General features: G+C 39.9%; 1 long non-coding RNA gene across 2 annotated transcripts in view; it reads right to left on the bottom strand.

Moving 5' to 3' along the window:
- The window catches only part of LOC122987577, a 29,831-nt gene extending 28,104 nt beyond the window's left edge, over positions 1–1,727 (bottom strand). The window contains exon 1 of one of the 2 annotated variants that reach the window (XR_006404526.1): positions 1,373–1,727. This is a non-coding gene — a long non-coding RNA (uncharacterized LOC122987577). The remainder of the gene's footprint in view (positions 1–1,372) is intronic. The other variant, XR_006404527.1, reaches the window with a different exon arrangement.
- Between the last annotated feature and the right edge of the window lie 19,602 nt (positions 1,728–21,329).

Raw genomic sequence — 21,329 nt, 5'->3', positions numbered from 1 at the left:
GATTTTGCACAAATGATAAGCCATAAAGTTTTGCAGCTGAGTGCAATTTGCCCTTGTTTTGCGTCTGGTTGAGTAAGTTGAGCTGTTTCCAGTGTTTCAGGCTTTTCTCCACACAGACTGGTCGATAATGAAAACTGCAGAGAGCACAAAAGCCTCAATTTGCGTCACAAATCAACTTTCATAAATCAACTTTTTTGCTTCTTTTACTCCTCTAGTATTTCACATCTATAACATAATCTACTGAAATGTCAAAGTAAAGCTATTAATGTGACTCAGGCAGGTCTGACACGTGTTAGATTAATGTCTGAATCTTACAATAATGTTGTTCAGGTGTCACTGAATGTATCCAGGATGTCGCAAAAACTCAGTGCTGATGTTTCTGTTTGTTGGCCACAGCTGGCTGCAGCATCACACAGCAGCTGAAACGATAAGTGCGTCTCCAAACTAAGAAAGAGGCTGCGTGCATTTACGCACACGGCACAGCAGCAGTAACTTCATTAACACTGGATCAGTCAGGATCTGACGATAATTAATACTGTTTGGTGTGTAGGTGTGTTTGGCTACACACCTATAGGTCAGCTGTTACACCCAGATTCCAGGTTTATACGGTGGACTTGTTTGTAATGAAGCAGCCCTTTACTGTATGGATGAATCCTGAGCTCTGTCAGCGCTGTTATTTTTATATCCGATATAAGCCCACAACCCCACTTGATCCACCCATATCTGACTGTAGATTTCGCCCTCATTCAATATCAATTCAGTATCATTCAATACCTGACAAGCTTGAAGATTTGAAGAGAGAGAGTGAGTGAGGATTGAGTCTGTTTTTGCAACGAGGCTTATTTGCATAGAAAGGGACCACTTTTGCGCCAAATGTACGAATGTTACCTAATTTACATACATGCAAATGCAACAGGCGCACCATGACGCTATTTGCTTGGCAGCGCAGTTTGCGGTGCATTGTGAATTACACGCTATCTTCTTGCCTCATTTGCACTGGTTTAGCGGTCGCAAAAGCCGCGCAATCCTTTTGCGGATTTAGCTCAATATGTGTTGCACCTCTGCTGGCCACATGCCGCTCTCTGCAGCATGCCCGACAGCAAGGTTGCAGAGATTTATGGGCATGAAACAAGGTCATGCGCATGCGCAGAACCGCTGAGTGGCACATTCGATAGGTAGCACAAATCAACAGAACACCTGCCAAAGTTTGAACGGAGTTTAGCTAGCTGCTTAACAATGTACCAATTAACAATCTAAAAATCAAAATAATGCTTCCAAAACACTCAACATTCAATCAGCACATTAACAAAACAAACAAAACAACTTAGCAAACATATTCCAACGTTCAAGAGCATAAATAATCATTTCATACCTGAAAAGGAGGGATATCAATAAAGATGCTTCGACGTTTCCTTTCCGACAGCTTCATTGAGAATAAGGCCGACAACTCCCCCTTCCGGCCTCTGCAGGCATGACTAATCAATCAATCTCTCAAAAATGCTCAACAACTAGATCATAGATTAACTCCTCTGGCAGTTAGCTATCCTTATACTTTTTAAATCTGTTAGCCTTGGTTTTTTAACATTTTAACCTCTTTCTTTCGCAGGGCTTAAACATTTTAACCTCTTTCACAAGACTTTGTTTTTATAGGACTTTTTACATTTATAGTTATGATCTATTTATAAATTAATTCCCTTTTGTCTCTGGATCAGCTTCCTAATACAGTCAATCTATCACACACTCCCCTGGAAAATTAGATGTCGTCAGAACAAAGTTTATGTACCAAGGGTTCTCAACCTGATATGTTCTAGTTGTCTCAACTGTCTCTTCAGGGTGATAGCAATGCAGTGACTGTTTTTGGCATGACGATAAATATGGATGTACTGCCTTATACATGACTCCATTAAATCCAGTGATCTTTTCGCTTCAGTCAAACAGTCTTTTTCTGTACTGAACAGCCAAAATCTGTTTTATGCCTTGTATCCCTGCATGAATAAGGGTCGCAAAACTTGGAATTGATTTGTCTACATTGTCACTGGTTGAACTTCTCTATATAGTCTGAGTTGATACTGGTAAAGCATTTCATGTGCTGCACTATAGCATGCTGGAATCCCAAAGTGGTCATAGGTGAAGATTTTAGGGGCTCATCTTTCTCTCTTTGGTCGGTCATGTCATTGTTCTCTGTCATCTTCATCTGAATCTGGATACGGGGATACCAGACTCTCATCTTGTGCTTCTTGAACTGGTTGTACATCTTCACTCTGATTATCATCTTCCCACAGCACATTCCCCTGCTGTGTCTCAGACTCATTTGTGTTTGTTATAGACCATTCTTCAACCACTGGCCCATCAGTGCTCAACACTGGTGTCTTCTGGTCACTGTCCCCTTGTGTGTCAGCATGCTCAATGGTGCTGTCTGCAATGGGCACTACTGGCTTGTAATAGTACCCGCATTCGCCGTCATCATCTTCCTCTTCCTGATTTGCGTTTTCTGCGGCTGTCTCCATCATCTTTTTCTTTTACTTAGATGCTGCTTTTGGCTGAATTTCCAAGGGTAAGTGATCACACAGTAGAAACAGGTTGCGATGCATGATTCTTGATCTTCCCCTTCCCTGTTCAGGCTTGACTTCATAGACTGGGATGTCTTCTCCAACCTGACGGATCACAACATGGATATTCTCTTCCCAATGATTACAAAGCTTTCCAGTGTCTCCTCTAAGTGTCAGCTTTCTACTCAATCACAGAATACAACACTGAGCTTCTCACTTTTCCATCATAATGTCTTTTACTCATTTCTGTTGACTTCTTTGCATTCTCTTGTACTATTTCATATGCTTCCTGCATTTCTCGCTTCCATTATTCCATGTATGTTCGATGGTCTGGTTTTCCTGTGTCAGAGGTGAGACCAGACGGGAGATCAATAGGTAACCTGGGGGACCTTACGGATAAAAGGTAAAAAGGGGAGAAACCTATTGCCTTGCATCGTGTGCAGTTACATGCATGGATCAGCTTGTTCAAGGAATCTTTCAAGTTTGTCTTCTGTTTATCTATAAGTGTCTAGCATTTGTGGCAATGTTCGGTTAAATGCTCGACTTGCCCATTTCCCTGCGGGAGATAGGGTGTTGTTCACAGTCCAACTACACTACAGCTCTTTTTCTTGTCATCTTGCTGTGTTTGTCGAATCTCAGCAACCCAGAATGGTTTGTGCATCTCTTCGCTCACTGCTTTTCATTGGAGAGAGGTAAGTACTGGACAGACCCACGGTGGGCGGGAGTCTTGAGTCTCAACAGCTTGGATTGTCGCTGCCACACAATCTGATGCCAACTCTTCAGTACACTGTCCCATCATCTCCTCAATATTTACAGGCAATCTTGACAGACTGTCAGCATCCACATTTTCTTTACCTGGACAGTATTAGACTGCAAGCTCTGCTACCCATCTGCATCCAGTTGTGTTGAGTACTTGACAGGACATAAGTAAGCAGATTATTATCACTAAACACAGTGAAAGTAGGCACATAATACAAGTAATATTGGAATTTCTCTGTGAATGCCCGCTTTAAGGTGAAAAATTTTCTTGAATGGAGATGATAATTCTGCTCAGAGACTGTAAGTGTCCAGGAACCGTAGGCTATCACATTGAGTTTATCATCTTGTCATTGGTATAGACCTGCCCCGAGGCCTTGGTTTGAGGCATCTGTATGGAGGATAAATGGCTGTGAGAAGTCTGGGAACCTAAGGACTGGTGGCTCGACCAGACAGTCTATTAGCAACTCCAATATGTGTTGATGTTCTTCAGTCCACACAATTGGTTTGTGTGATGGCACTCCTTAACTCTACCCTGTAGCTCGCCTGGTGTTTATCCTGTTTTGTGGCACATTGTTGTCTTCTGTTGTCCCTTTCAGCAAGTTAAGTGGCCTGGAAAGGCCCAGAAAAGTCCTGTATGTATTGCCTGTAATAACTTAACAAGTCCATGGTAGCTTGTAGCTCTCCTATATTGTTCAGTCTCTTATTTGTCAAGGATCTCACAGTGATGGTGTCAGCTGGATTGATTTTGCTACCTTCAGCTGAAATGACTCTTCCTAGATAGCAGACCTTGCATTTAAATAATTCACACTTGCTGGGTTGTAGTTTCATCCCATACTTCCTCAACAGCTGAAGTACTTTTGTGATGTGGTTTACATGATCCTCAAACAATCGACTGTACACTGATGTGTCATCCAGGTAGGGGCCGCAGATGTTGTCTCACATGTCTTCCAAACACTCCTCCATAGAGTGTTGAAAGGCTGTGTGTGCATTCATTTGCACAAATGGAATCCTTATCCATTCGTACAGGCCCCATGGAGTCACAAATGCAGTAAAAGGCCTGCTGTCTTTATCCATAAAGCCCCGATGGTAGGCCTCTCCTTGGTCTAACAATGAAAACCACAAGTGGTTTTCATTGCGTAATCCCAGGACTGTCAAGGATGTCCTGCATTCGAGGAATCGGTTGTCTGTCAGGGTGGGTTTTTTTGTTTAGCTTTTTCCTTACACAGACAACCTCACTGAGACTGAGGCATTGTCATGGATGTATTATAAGAGCTGGATAGGGCTCCGCCACTCAGCCTTGCAGCCAATTTTCCCCGGTGGCCACTTGTGGTATTGCAGCAAAAAATCCCCCTGCGACCCAAGAAGGACTTTCCTCATAGACCACCATTGTAAAAGAGACGTCTGTAAAACTGTTGACAGGACACCTCGGACTGCAAACAATATCAATTATGATTTTTTTCTATTATTAATTTTTGATACATGGTGGTTTTATATTTGTAAAACTTTCCTCGAGCCAAGAAAAGCGATTTTAAAATATATGATGTCATCACAATGTAAAGTCTATGGGCCAAGCAGGAAGTCTTAGGCGGGGCCAGCGGGGGAAACACCACTGCACATATGCAGTGGGCTGCACAACACGGAAGCAAACCCAGAAGCTAGAAACTTTTTTGACATATGTGCCAGCCGAGCAATGCTTATTGGACAGAATTGGCGCCATTTTAACTCCTCTGGTGGGTAGGTATCCTTATACTTTTTCAAAGCTTTTAACCCTGTTAACCTTGTTTTTTAACATTTAAACCTCTTTATTTTACAGGGCTTATATATTTTAACCTCTTTCACAAGACTTTGTTTTTATAGGACTTTTTACTTTAAAGTTATGACCTATTTATAAATGAATTCCCTTTTGTCCCTGGATCAGCTTCCAAATAAAATCAATATGTCACATAAACTGTCACTTTCATGTGGAACCTTGAGCTGGACGCCTGTGAGTGCACAAGAGACAGAGAGAGGACAGCAGCAAAGACTGGGGGAAAGTAAGAAAAAAATTAATTAGGAAATCAAGAAAAGCACACAAAATGACCAAGAAAGAGTAAACTTTAGATAGTATGAGTTATAACAAGCAGGAAGTAGAGCCAGAGTCTGTGTGTCCTGGTAAAGAAAAGAATGAAAAAGTATGTGTGTGTTTGTACATAATTTCTCCTCCACCTTAATGGCATTTTGCCTAACCACACTGATGTATGAGCCTCTCGTCCAGATCAATACACGCTCTCCATTCACTGGACAGACAGTAATGCAACTGCCTCGTTTGTTTGATGATGTGTGCACGTGCCTGTGTGTCTGTGTGTGTCCATGTCTTTCAAACTGGTCCCCATTTCCTGGCAGTATCTTTAACTCTGCCGTTAAGAGAAAGTGACCATTAAGCCACATAGTTTAGCATGTCACTAACTTAATCGCTTAATCCACATGCCAGCATTGATTTCATAAGCGTGTAATGTGTGTGTGTGTGTGTGTGTGTGTGTGTGTGTGTGTGTGTGTGTGTGTGTGTGTGTGTGTGTGAAAGGTCTGTACAGACACACAAATGAGTGTTAAGTGAATTAAAAGGCGAGATAATACTCTCAGAATATTTACCTCCCATTGTAAATTTATCTGTGTCTGATATGGCATGTATGTGTGTATATTTCTCAGAGATTTTGTGTGTGCGCGTGTGTGTGTGTGTGTGTGTGAATGCCCATGAGTGTTAGTCTTGCATAGGACTAAAAGGTGAGGCTAGGATGCTTGTGTTCCCTCATTACAGTGTCAGCAATACAGTTTTTAGCCCACTCAACCACATAAATGACTTCAAATCCTCTGTGTATTAATCCTCACCACTGGGAACCCAATTTGTAACCTCTGCCCAGTAATACGTTAACTGGACTTTATCTGGGGACAGGCAGAGTGTAAAATTCATACAGTATCTGAGAGAACTAATTGAACCAATTAAGAAAGTGAATATGGATTACTGTGAGACTGTGAACACACACATCCCCTCTGGAATAGAGTTGGAGACCACTGCTTTCACGCGATAATGATTGTCATTGCAAATGGATGGCAGTGCTGGGTCTCAGTGTGCTGCGTAACAACACTCCCAGAGTCGGCTGGCTTTGCATTTACACTGATGTGTTTTCATTTCCTTAGCAGCTGATCCCACGGCTGCTATTCTGGGCAGTAATTAATTGCATGCGGGTAAAGGAAAAGTCAAGGATAAGTGTTAAAACTGTTCCTCGCCTTGTACACACGCTCACATCACACACAAACATAAAGGCAGCGCTCGTTTTTCACACAAACACACATTTGCTAGAGGAAACAAAAAGGGGAACGAGTATAAACAAGGAGATACACAGAAACTTGCACAAAAATAAGAGCCTTGGGTACTTCATGCTTTAAATATCTTAATCAGCAAGCCCATAAAGCCTCCCGATTTTAATTGCCCCACCATGACTATTAATTACATAACAGCCATTGCAGCCAGCATGCCCATATGTTTGCTAATAGGAAAGGATGGATTAGAATAGTGAGTGGAATATATTAGAATACAATGGTTTTTATTGATCTACAAAGGTAGAATTACATTTCCCCTCCGGGATGCACACATAAACAACAGCTTTTTTTTTCTTGTGAGCTCCAAAGAACGACATAAAACACATGGCAGGAGACATTTCATAGGCAGAGAGAACAATGTATCGTATTATTGTAAAAAGGTAAGGCAGAACACCATAGATTACTGTATAACAAAAGATGCTTCATACAGTAGGCTGCAAGAAAAATGCACCATATTGTTGTGAAACTGAAACACTATCTTGTGAGTTGTTTGTGGACAACATCCTCTGAGGGGACAACATATACAGCTCTGATAATACAAGAATGGATCCACTCACATGTGGATCAGGAAACCTTGCCTGGGATTTTTGCATGTAAACCTGATGTCAGTTTATAAGATTGTAGACAAACTGATTCAAGAGCCACCAAGCTCAGCAAGCTACCTTGGCTAGATTCTTAGCACCTTAAAATATAAATCTATTTCTTCATGGAGGGATCAAATGTTTTCATCTGTAAAATGATACATATTTGTTGAATTTGTAAAACAACAGTTACATTTTTATACCCATTGTACCACAGGTCTCAGAGTTTATTCCCTTCAGCAGAGCAACTTTTAATGTGCTAAGTGCCTGTTGACTGTAATCCTGCCACAAGACTGATCCCAATATCTTTTAAAGGTGCAAGTATATAATGACTGAAATTTCTCCTCTTAAAAAATGGTCCCAAACACCCAGGTTTCCAGCACTCTGGCGGCAGCAGTTAGACAAAAGCAACCTTTTCTGTCCTTGGCCTCCAAATCTTTTGCAGTTTTGTTGTGTGATTTTGATTATTGCTATCTTGTAAGAGCTTGCTGGTCCTAGCGACATAGTTTGTACTTATCTGTGTAAATTCTGTTAATAGAATGATCCACCTTTTGTGAATAGTACTGAAGCTTCATTAATACTCTTATACTAAGAGTTAGATTTAGTGAACGTCTTTTTGATGTTTTTTTGTTTGTTTTTTGTTTGCTTGTGTGATAATTAAGAATATTGCAAAAATATTAACATCATTTATGCTACTATTGTTATTTTTAGTGGACAGATAGTTCCGAGGATGTAAAAATACCCGATAATGTATATTTCCAAACAGTTTCAACAAAAGTACAAATCATTGAGCTGATGCTGCCTTCCGGTGGGCTGTTGGGCTTCAAACTGTAGGCAGCCCACAATTTTTTACCATAGATATATAGACGTGGATGCCTAATTTGTAAAGAGAAAAATAAAAGCACCCTAGCCGCCATATCTCACTGGCCGAATGCGCAATCTAAGTGTATATATCTATGGTGACCTCACAAAGGTAATTTAGCACTAATAGCAACAGTCAATCAATGAACTTCAGTCCAATCCACTCAACTGTGCTCTTCCTTCAGCTTACATGATTTACAAGGTGAAGGCCCCTTTGATCAATTATATATTGTTGAACTGAATGATCATATTGTTATGACCGTTGTTATGACTATTTTATCCCGTGCTCTTTCTCTCCAAGTTTCTGTGTCTGACCTACAAGGCATGGTGACAGGCCGCTTTAGACTGACTGTACTGTGGGATACAGGCAGACACATGTCAACAGGTGATTGGCTCTTCAGTGACAGTTCAGGATGACAGCGAGGTGTCAGCTGGTCTGCAGATCGGAGCAGAAGTCTCCTTTCATGTCTCCCACCCCACCTGACAGTTTTGTCTCTATTAGTAGGAGTGACCTACTACTGCAATTTGCACTTCTGTGAGACATATTGTTGCTCATGGAACAATAAAGCTTGTAAACAGAGACAATTTTTTAATTTGTTGGGGACCTAGTTCAGCTGCACTTTGTGACTGATTTTGATCTGTTTTTGGTTGAGGGGTTTAGGGCAGAATGATGTACTTTATTTTTATTTTGCAAGGCTACATGGATTCTTCTCACCCAGACTGTTTGTTTACATTTTGGCTTGACAGTTTGTGCATTATTTATTATATAAAATTATCATTTATGGCTCCTCTGATTATTATTTAGTCTTTCATATCAGGAGAGCACAAGAGTTTGGTGTCATAAATTTGAATTTATATTCAGCATATAAAGCTTCTCACTTGTCACGTCATCCTTTCTGTACTTTAAATATCTTTGAGTGAAAGACTTGTTAAGCAGTTCAAACTGTTTTAAATGTATGTAACTGTATATCTGTGTGTATTATTTGGGGATGTAATTTGAAGAAAAAAACCAATGAAATCCTATGAAAAACTGAAAAGTCTTAGACAATATGGTAATGACTACCCAAGTGTTAATTCCATATAAACGCCCACATGGTTTTTATTCTCCTGCTGCTCACATAACATCTATTACAACTTTCCATAGCTCTAGGCCAAACTTTCCTCTCGTCTCTCTTTCTTCCCACCCTCTGTCTTTCTCTCCCTCTCATCTGCGCTCATTTCCAACTTTGCCACTGCACTCTGTTTTGTTTCCAAATCAAAGTAATGAAATGGATCTTTACTGAGGTGATTTTCATAGCAAGCAAAGAGGGGGCTGTCATTAGTGCATCATTCGGGGGGGACGATGAGCAAAATGAAAAACAGGAGGAGAAAGTGAGCAGAGAGACAAATCAAAGAGACTCGGCTGCCTGGCTTACTTTTCCAGCCAGATCTATAGCTCTCGCCTTAAGGTAAAATCCACCCTTGAATACTCTTACACTGTTATAAGTCATCAATCTGTGGTGTTCAGTGGATTGCAGCAGTTCGTTTGTCATTAAGTGTTGACATTTTTACTCTACAATGGATTTCTCCATGTGTGTTGAATACTGATGTAATCTTGTACATCTAGAAAGAAGCTCCTGTTCTTTGATTCAAAGATGCTGTTGCCAAACCCAACCGAACACTGATATTTCAGAAAACTCAATTTTATGTGCTACTGAACTAGCTAAAAGTATTTTGACATGACATCACACCATCTGTATTTGGACAGTCATTCATGCTGTCCAAGACTAACAAGCCATGCTGTGAGGCTGTACTCAGGCACAGCAATGCCTTGAGCTAAATGCTAAAGTCAACATGCTAACAGAATGATGTTTATGAAGTTCATCATCTTAGTTTATCGTGATATCATGCTAACTTTTACTAATTAGTGCAAAATACAGCTGAGGCTGAGGGGAACGTTAGTTTTGCAGGTGTTTGGCCATAAACCAAAGTATTGGACTAATTGAAATTTTGACCTCATGGTAGTGCTAGATTAAAAATCAAGGGATCACCAATGCTGTTACAGTTCATCGTCAGAAGAACAGGAATTTTTGCATCAAATTACTGGCAACCTATCCAAAAATTATATAATCTTTACCAGATAACTGGAAACCTGTACCTGCTGGTGGTGTTAGAGGAAAGGTCAGGGGCTCACTGAAATCTGTAGGATTCCTCTTCTGGGGAATATGAATGTCTGGAAATCCATCCAATAGTTGTTGAGATATTACTATTACTCTACTGACCAACGAACAAGGCAACATTTCCAAACCTTGAACCATCCCACTAAAATGACTAAAAAAGTACGACACCAAACAACAAAAGTGACTTACAAGTGACTTACTTATTAGTGAAATACAGATTTTAGCAGCAAAAGCTTCCCTAAATTGTTTGTTTTTTACAGTGATTTTTTTTCTTCTTTAAGCCACATTAGTTAAAAACACGTCACTGGAAATAACAAATGGTGCTTTTTAATTCATTAACTGGTATTTTGGTGAATTCCCTTAAGTTATCAGGGTGGAATGGAGCTGAAGTGCGCCTGTGAGCCTCTGTTACTATGGGCCGTTGTATTGTGCTGTCGTGTCTACCTGCTTCACAGGCCTATTATAGAGACATCAGGGGAGTAACAGAGGCCGACAGAGACAAACAGGTCACCCTTACCTGGGCTGCAGGATAAACGATTTCCCCTCCACCACTGCTCTACCCCCCCTTATTTTCTCTTCAACTTCATCCCTCCATTCAACCCCCCATCAGCCAACCTCTCCTCTTTTCTACCTGTCTGCCATCGGACTTCTTCCCATCTCCATCCCCTCGACTAGCTCCTCTGCCCGCCCTCTACCTCCCTTCTCCCCATCCCAACCCCATCTCTGTGCCCCACCTCCCCACCCCCTCACTCCCACCCCCACACACAACAGAATTAATATTAAAAAGGTGACTGTGTGTGTGTGCAGGGAGGGGGTGATGAGAGGAGGACAGCGTGTACAATGACCTTACTCGCAAATCGTTGCCTCATGTACAGCAAGCATGTCCTTGTTGCAACACCATAACAGCTCCAAGCCCCAGACCACAAGGAGGCATAAACAAACACACACCCTTGCACACACACACACACAAACATGTACTCCAACAGCTACTTCTCCCTCTCTCTTTCCACAGCAGTGTAGGATGCTCATTATCTACCCTTAAAATTTCATTCAGTTTACTTGGTTGGCATTTAACAGAAAGAACAGCTGATACTCCGTTCTTGTGGGAAAGTGTTGTAGCTGAGTATAACATAGCTTTTTTTAGCTCTGACACCTCAATCAGGTGAAGAATGTGCCTGCAGCCGGTTCCTCTTTAACTGTCATAGAAAGGGACAAATGATGTCAGACTCTGTTGCCACTGCTTCAAAGATGCACATGTCCTTTTAAAAAGCCCCGGAGCTCTGGCATTTAACATTAACATAAGACAGGTGCCGTCATGCATTCAGCTCTGTGTCACCAGCTTGCGTATTTATGCATGCAATCTCATCCGCTGATGTATGATCACATGCATACCGCATACGTGAATGCATAGGTGTGCATGTATGCGCGTGTGTATGTGTGTGTGTGTGGGTCTGTGTTGCTGTAGCATAAATCATTGGAGCTGAGCAGGGGGCTGGTGCTGCTCCCTCCATCTGTCTCTGTCTGCAGGGGTGAGGTATTTTACACTGATGATAGGGCGAACGGAGGGAGGTGAGAAAAAGTGAGCCATGCTCGAGTCGTGTGGGATGGACAGAAAAATAAATGCTGTGGTATCGAAGGGCAGCGGGCAGCGTGTGCATCCTGTGAGTACGTGGAGAGACTTGGGGGAAGGGATGCGTCGAAGCCTTCAGCTCACATAATCCGCATCTCTGCAGGGCCTGTTACTCACTACCTAAGATCTACTTCTGTGAAACAGACTGTTATGCAGTGCTGAAAAAATAATGCTGCTCCTATGAGGTATCTGCATGCAGTCCTCCATCTACTGCAGGCTGCATACTGGATATGTATGAATGAATGCCACTGGAAACTACAAACTCAATATCTGCTTGGTCCAACATTTACTTTGTGTCGGTAATATGGACACATTAGCCCCTCTTTTGGACTAAATGATGTTTTCTTGTTCCGTCTACATGCAGAGACGGAACAATCCTAGGAACTGGCTTCATCTGTGGGAGAAGAACTGGCTGTCCACTAGTTACCTCCCTTCCATCAATCCTGCTCACCCCCCTAACAGGATAAACCGAAGCAGAACAGCCCCTGAACAAATGTATCCAGTACTTCCTGATCAGGTTGTCACAGTGACGAGGGAAAACGCTCTTCAACTGTACAGCATAGGGATTCAAGCTACTACACTGAGCTTGTTCCGCTGAGGTGTCCTTGAGCAATGAAATGAATCCCCAACACATCCAGAAATTGTTCTGAGAGCGACCCTGCAGTCTGTCCTACCTGTGGAGAGGAGGCAAGTGTACAGAGAATATACACTATGGGTTACACATGCAGCAAACTCACTTAAAGCAGCAGCAGCTGGTCGGCACATCATACAGGACTGAGCGCAACACCGCTGGACACTCTGCTTCGTTGAGCAGCCTCTGTTCCAGCTACACCCACAAGAAACTGAGAGAGCTTAGTGCAAAAACAATTCAAAAGCTGGAATAGGTTTTGAGCCCCCATTTATGACTCGTGTTGAATCCCTCATCCCTCCTATCCATTTGGATTACAGAGTTTCGAAGAGAGTGAATGACAAAGACAAGAGGAGAGACTGTTGGCTTATGTGGGTCTACCGTTGAAGGAGAGGGAGTCATGCTTGGTTGGCTTGGTTGTTAAGGTAGAGGGAGCAGAATCTCTCCTGACAGACAACCAGTAGCTTGCCACACTGCAACATTTGGTTCTGGGTTCTGAGATTAGCTCAAGCATGGCAATCTCTCCTTGGAAGCATTCTGGAGGGCTTAAAGAGGCAGCCTTAGAGCAGCAACATAACTGTGGAAAGGACAGAGCCATGCCAGGATTTTTTTTTTTGATTTTTTTTGATTTTTTTATACAAACTCAGAATTGGCAACTGAACACTGCATAGTAACAGTCGCATGATTGTTGCTGCATGTCATGTAGCTTGGTTCTTAAAGGAACACTTCAATATTTTATTTTCCAAGGGTTAGATGGGAAGACTGATATCACTCATATCTGTCCATTCAATATGAAGCTAGCAGCAGGTTAGCTTTTACCTTGCGAGGCAGCTGGATTGACAAGATCACATGAGAATCCATCTTGTCAGCCTTCGACTTATGCACTTGTGTCCGAACCACCAGTGGTTCGAACCAATCAGCATCCTATGAGGATTCTCATGTGATCGCATGATCTCAAGAATCTAACTGCCTAAGATAGTGATAAACAGATGGTTCATCCAATCACCTGCCAAGTATTTTTTGAAAGTGCCTTCCCCTTTCCAAACAGTTTCCAAGGACAACCACTCAGATGGTTCTGTGTAACAAACCATCTGGCACATCTGGTTAGGTTAGCTTAGCTTAGCATAAAAACTGGAAATAGGGGGATATACAGCTAACCTGGTTCTGTCCAAAGCCATTTTAATGAGGCCAGTCTGTCAACACAGCAGAGATGCCAATGCAATGAAAAAATGTAGGGTTCTTCAGCAAGAAAGTTGAGCCTGGTTCAACTGCAATGCAACATCATCTGGCAAGACGCTATGGTTACCAATCAAATACGAGCAAGTGCACATTACTTTGCAACGTAAAAGGCGGCCAAAACAACATGTCCCTTCCAACACTTCACTAATTTACATGTTATATCTCATTTGTGTAATCCGAACAAAAATTAAGTGTAACAACAACAATCTGTGGTTTTATGAAGAGTTACATGCTGGACTATTTCTTGGCCAGGCACAGTGACTTACTGAAATCAGCACCATTAGGTTGCCAAGCAACCAGCACAGACTCTAAGAAGTCACTGCATCCCGCCAAGACATACAATAGTCCAGCACATAATGTCTGTAAAAACACAACCTGTCTTTTAACCTTTGTACAAATGAAACAAGTAAGATATAACGTGCTGTTAATTTTAGAGGTGCTGTTATAGGTTTTATATAGTTTTTTTTTAACCTTTGTTTCCCTCTGTTTCCAGTTTTTATGCTAAGATAACCAGCTGCTGACTGTAACTTTATGTTGCATGGACAAAAATGAGAGAAATATCAATCTCCTTGTCTAACTCTCAACAAGAAAGTGAATATGCACTTTTCCCAAAATGTTGAACTATTTCTTTAAAAGTATGCCGTTTGGGCAGAGCATCATAGCTGCTATTAACAGTGTGCAAGGACACACTCTTACCATCTGTACAAGACAGATAATTGAACTGTGTGATGTTCAGTGGGGTCAACTCTGAGTTTATTCCATGTTATAAATAAAATGAAGATGTAAAAGAGCACTTCTGATCATATGGGTGAGAGGTATTGACCCACCTTGAGCACAAATGTGGGTTACGATAAACATGTAGAGATATTTCCACATACAGAAACCCACACATGTGACGAGGTCAATCTAATCTGTGGCTGTATTCAAAGCATATAGAATAAGGATGCAGGGGGTAGTTAATCCCTACAGTACTCCTACGACCTTGGAGGGATGGGAGCCCTTATATCCTCATTAACATGGATGAAGCATGGCCATCGGGTGAATACACCTACCAGATCACCCTGGTTCTCCTGCAAACTACTAGACAAGTAACAAGCATACTCAGATCCAAGTGCATACATGTATGCACACTGAAAAGAGCAGCCAGGCATGCACAAACCTCCAGCATCTATTTTTCATTATTACAATGCTATCAGCTGGAGGCAAGGTTGGGCTATGTTACACTGCAGCTGTGCAGAGGCTGCGTGTGTGAGGTGGGCTGTCATTGACACTCGCCCTCAAACATGAGTCGTTGCTAAAAAGTACAGGAAAGACCCAGCGGGAAGCAGAAGGGGAGCGGTGAGCAGTGTAGTCTAGTCCACATCCTGCGCTGGAACTCAGCTGTGTCCTTTGCAGGCTCAAACACACACAAGACTGCTTGTGGCTTTGTTTTATCTGATTTGGCTGTAATCTTTCTTCCACAAGACAATAACTTACAAGAGGACAAATATCAGCAGCTCAGGTGCAGGCAGTTTAACAAAGTGCACAGTAAGGATCAGATCATTTTGTGTTTATGTTCTCTGCAATGTCCTGTCCTGTGTACTTTTATGTCTTGTCAAGGATAAACTGTGAACTATTTAAAAGGAACAAAAAGTGTCTGAAGTAAGAAGGTAGTCCCTCATGTTGACATATATATCAGATGTCTTGAGGGTTTAATGTAGAGAAAAAAGTACACTAAAGCTTGTTCGTACTAAATTCATGCAGAGATGTCACATGTCAAGGCTGTCAAAACAATAACCACAGCAGCTATTGGTGCTAAACATTCATTAACAAACAGAACAACTCAATAAATTAGACAGGACAGGGCACAGAATGATCTAATCCTCTGTCAAAATGAGGGACAATCAGTTCTACAAAACACAAAAAAACATCAGGCAGTAATACAATCTTGTGTTATTTGCCAATTAAATTTTCATGAACAATTGGAGCAAGTACTGATGATTTACATGGTACTATTATTTGTTAAGTGTCACGGCTTTTTAGACTTACTGCGGGTCACTAACATTGAACTCAACATGCACACATACACACCTGCAAGGGAAAATTGGTCCCTATAATGTGATTTTTGATGTAACTTTCACAGAGATTTCTTGTTGGGTCTTTGCTCTTTATTATAAAGATAAAAAACTAAATTTGGGTTTCAATTTGGACCAAATTGACAAAAATTGACAAATTGTTATGCAAAGTAGCTTAACAAGACAAACCTCAACACTGACATAAAGGTTGAATCACCTTTGAGGATGTAAGTGGAAATTTGTGAAGGATTTTTCTTCCTAAAAACACTAAAACAAGATAAAAATGTCCCAACCTGAAGCCAAATAAACATCCTGCAGTTTTGTTGGCAAACAGTTTGCTCTGATTTTGTAGAGCTTTATATCTGCTGTTGCTCTGTTGAAGACAGTCATTAACCCGAACACAATTAACACAACTAAGCTTTGCTCTATGAGCCTCTTTTTCTCCCAAAGCTTGTATGAAGTGTTCAATTAAAAAAATCACATTACTCATCCTTCTGCCATTCTGCTCATTGACCTTCTTTCCAGTGGTGGAAGAAGCAGGCATCCTCTTGCAGTATTAAAACACTACATTACAAGTAAAAGTGTTATAGAGCAAAATGTACTAGGGTATCAAAAATGAAAGTACTCATAATGCCCTCTGAATGTTAGACTACATATATATTATATATTGGATTATTATTACTGAGGCATTAATATGTAAATTGCATTTTACTATTGTGTTAGCTGTTAGCTGTAGAGGTAATATTAACTATTTTATACACTGTCGGGTAGTTTATTTTACAACAGAGCATCATATCTTATAAGCTCATGATATGTTTTGTATGCAAAATCTAAATCTGTAACTTGTAACTATGTACAGTATAGTATGAAGTAACAGAAAATGGAAATATTAAAGGAAAATACAAGAACCTCAAATTTATTCTTAAGCGACTATACTGTAATGTACTTTTTTGAGGGGATTACCTCACCATACAATAAGAGCAAAGAAAAAAAAACAAATAAATAAGAACACTTAAAATAGTAATAATAATAATAATAATAATAATAATAATAATAATAATAATAATAATAATAATAATGACATAAATTTTAGTCAATGATGAGGGTGATCTGTATAGCTTCACCATATCAACAACCATCATCACCAGTGTCATAAATATCATCGTCACAGTTATTGAGCATCAGATATTTTTAAGACAATACTGTGATGTGTCAGCAGGAGGCAGAGAAAAGCAGGCTAATAGCTACTAATAGTAGAAAAACAAAATAAGCCAAACACCAGTGCACTGAGATTTTAATTCACAGAGTATTGCTATACTGTTGATTTTTTATTGCTTTATGAAATGCAGATCCTGTCATGAGTCATTGGATTAATGTCCTGAAAAAGATTTTTTTTCGCAACATGTCCAAATTTCATATTAAAATATTCACAGGATCCGCGAAAGCTTCTCAGTTTCTTTTTACATTATAATAAACCACGATAATGGAAAATACTGTCTATATTTATCCCACCCTAAGCCTACAGCATGCTAGTAAAGTTTCTAGATAGGCACACTTACTAAAAAGCCTCTGGGTTACTTTTTCTGTTGGTACAAGGCAAAGTGTGAGCTGCACAGAGGAGTCATTTTAGGCTGATATTATAAAACACTGTAGCAGCAAATTATAAAAAATCAGGCACAAATTCTTCAGATGGTCTTCATGTTCCTTAACAGATCCTGAGCAGAGTTCAGCAAAACACTCTGACTGACTAGTTTCATGTATCACATTAAGGAGTAACCTTCACATACATACTGTGGAAGAAGAATTGTTTTCACAGTGTATGAATTGGAGTTGCCTGAACTTCTCTTTATGGGTCTATATTGGGGTAGTCTTTATGAAGTCTTCATGAAGTCTTGGGGTCTTGGGATTGCAGTTGGAAACTTCAAACATTTTCTAAGGTAACACTAAGCCGAGAAAAAAAAATATGCTTCAGAGAAGAAAAGTTGAAAGTTGGTTAAGCTTTCATCCCACAGGGTTGTACAGCTCCACTACTGACTGTCAAGAAGCTCGGCTGGAGTTGTTGAGGTTCCTGCTATTGTGGCGAAGGTCAGTTTAAGAACCAGTACATCAAAAACATTTCTACCCACTCGTTTTGTGACTGCAGAGCCAAATAATGCCACATCGGGTTAGCCTTGAAAATGAGGCTCTTTTCTTCCTGCATTTTTTTTTTCTTTTTTACTAAAAGAGGCAAAACATCTGTGGTACAGAAAGACTGTTCAGTCAAGCCTTGTTTTGGTGCTAATTAGTCCAATTAGCCTTCCCCATCTCACACAGTTTTAAACAAAGACGAGCAGCAGCTCTGCTCAGCTTAACCAGCCCCGCAGTTTGATGTGTGGTAGCGCTGGAAAGCTGCAGGAGCCTCTAGTTACAGACACAGACGCAGGCTACTTTAAACAGTTTCGGGGCATCCTTCCTCCACAGGATAAAACTGCACCCTGCCATGTCTTTTGAAATATTCTGTGTATGTCCCTTTAGCAAGATTTTAGCACAGAAACGTGCTTTTGTGTGTTAGGAGTCAGACTGCAGTGTGGAGGTAATATTCCCACAGCCGTAACTTCATGATTAGCAATGCTGAAGGGCACGTTCCATATTGGTCGCCTCAGCCTGTACTGTGTGATAACAGATTTCATGAGGAGGTGTAAATGAACCAGTTAGATACAGCTCAACAGAGAACTACAAGGAAATTTGTTATTCTGAACATATGAAGAATAATTAATCATTCCTCAACAACAAGCCTCTTTAGAAGCAGTTTATCATCATGAATCAACCCACTTCTTCTTTCCATTTGTCCTCTTATGAAAATTAAACAAGTTATTATTTACAAATCATATAATTATGAACAGTAAGATACTGATATCTGACTGTTGTCACACCATTAATTCTACTGTCTTATAGCAGAAAGAACAACAAGAGGGAACAGAATTTGAATCTTTCAGACATATCCTCCTTGGGGCAGAGGAGCAGTAATAATTCACCAGCTTTTGCAGCAGAAAACAAGACTTCTGTGGTGGTTTCATTGAATGCCCGTGTTTTATGTCCCAAGAGGAAATGATACATTCAGATGTTTTTATTTTCTTTCTACAGACTACCAGTCTGAGGGTCAATGTAAAAGTACAAAACTGTACAGTGAATGCCCTCTCAACACTGGCTGTTGATAGAAAGGTCTAAAAAAAAGTCTATGAGTCAAGAATATGTTCAGTCGTATTGCTTTTTCTTTTGTTTTCTTTCATTTTCATTATTGAAAATGCTGTATTTTATTGATCTTATTGATCTTTATTGAGTTTATTGAACATTTTAATATATATCAAAATGAAAGAAAAATTAAACACATAAAATGAGAAAGGGGTGTGCTCGAATACAAATACATTTTTCGGCTAAGCACAAATAGTGGATTTTATACAAATATTTGTTTCATACAAATATTTTTAAAATTATTTGTTGAGGATGTTCCCCAGAGATAAAGCTGAGCTACTGACACAAGCAAAGTGCTCCCAAGGGACTCTCCATAACCTGTTGTTCCCCTTCTCCTTTCCACAAAGTTAGGTTGTAAAAAATAGGCAATAAATGAAAAGTGCAAAGCAATAATTGCCTTTGAAGTTCTTCCCTACATGTTACACAGTGGGCTGTGAAAGATAAACTGAGGAGAAGTCTGCTCATCACCAAGTTAATACATCCTGTGAATATATATTTATATTTTTCACAGTGCTCCATGATTTCAATGTTTGCTCCTAATTTAGGAGCACATGTACACATTGGGGGGCAAAGTTAGCTTATAGTCCAACACAAGTAACGTTTTCCCCGTTTCAATGTTGAAAAACATGTAATTGCTACCAGAGTTTTAATTCTACATTTATCAGTCAGAAGTGGAATTTTTCTGTTATTTATTTTGGTATGTTTATCCAGGCCAGCCAAGGCTCGTAACATAATGTATTGTATGTACAAGAGTTTGTGACTGTGTCATGTAGCACTTATTTTGTTTTATTTTGTTGTTTCTCCAGCTATGAGAGAGGTCCTGTAGCATCGATGTATGGTATCACCTTTATCTTCATCCTAAAGTGACTGTGTAATAGGTCAGGGGTATTTCACCATATGCCATTGATGGCTTAGAGTACGTTGGTTTTCATTACAACCAAAGACAACAAAAGTTGATTTCACTGAATAGCTACTTGTCTCTGACTGAAAGTGTGTTAATCAATTAAATAATCTGATCTAGTCTGTTGTTGGGATGAAAATCTGCATGGAATAAGGTTGAACAGTTTCTGGTGAGCACATTAGATAAATAAATAGATAGATAGATAGATAGATAGATAGATAGATAGATAGATAGATAGATAGATAGATAGATAGATAGATAGATAGATAGATGATTTATAACAGTAAGTTCATTCATTTGTGCTGTTTTATTTTTCTCAGGCACTATGGGTTGGCATTATTCACCATGTCTGTGACATTCACACCCGTCATCAGGAGAGGTCTAGATAAGTGATACACATTTGTTTGCCTATGTAGCATATTAACTTACCCTGTAAGTCCTACTCTTGGTTAAATAACACTATTTTCACATGTACAACTGTATAAAATGTATGAAATAGTAAATTATCTCTATGTGTAATGGTACTGTCCTCCACAGAAGCAGTTTTCCATGCACCTGCTGCTCTACACACAGCTCCTAGAGCAGATGAGGAACAGCAGTGCCAGTGAATCATGGGTGTTGTTCCTGCCATGAGAGCATCTTCATCCCAAGCAGTAAATTGAATACCTTTGGTGTGGTTTTGGTCTGACCTTTGTCAGCTATTATATGTGCAGCAATTTGACTGCTGGAAGGTGATCGGATAAGTTTAATCACACTGCTTTTAGTGTTCAAACAGACTAATGATTTGATAGATTATTCTGTCTTTATCAGAATCAACTCTGAAGAACACAGAATAAGCTGTCAATATGTTTGTGTTTGAACAGTAAAAGCTGCATGTTTATGTTATCCTTTTATTGTCCAGATTGAAAAGGATGTCCAAAAACGTTTCTGTTAAATAAAAGATATTTTTATTACAAATGTCATTATTCTCAGTGTTGTTTTTTATATATTTTTTTGTGGCTCAAACTAGTGAATTACAGTTAACATAACCTGAAGTGGCAATGAAAATTAATCCATAACATGTACTACAGTGCCCTGTTCTGAGGATCAGTGGTATTCCAACTTCACTACTGTTTTATGTTGCTTTATAAATATAAATAATGACAATATAAATTAATGGTGGAAGTGGTAATGACAATATACTGACTGCAGGGAAATACTGTCAATGTATAAGTATATATTAATATGTTTATCATTGCAATTATCACAGCACATCTGATGAATATCATTTATTTGGTAAACTTGCACATTTAAGTTGAACAAATGTGAATATATAAACAAAGAGTTTAATAATTATCCAGAAAATATATAAATATAGAAAATGTATAGAACAAGTATAAA

The sequence above is a fragment of the Thunnus albacares genome, chromosome 8 (genome assembly GCF_914725855.1).
Source record: "Thunnus albacares chromosome 8, fThuAlb1.1, whole genome shotgun sequence".
NCBI classification, from domain to species: Eukaryota; Metazoa; Chordata; class Actinopteri; order Scombriformes; family Scombridae; genus Thunnus; species Thunnus albacares.
Note: the sequence above shows the minus strand (reverse complement) of the source record. Positions and strands in the feature narration are given on the sequence as shown.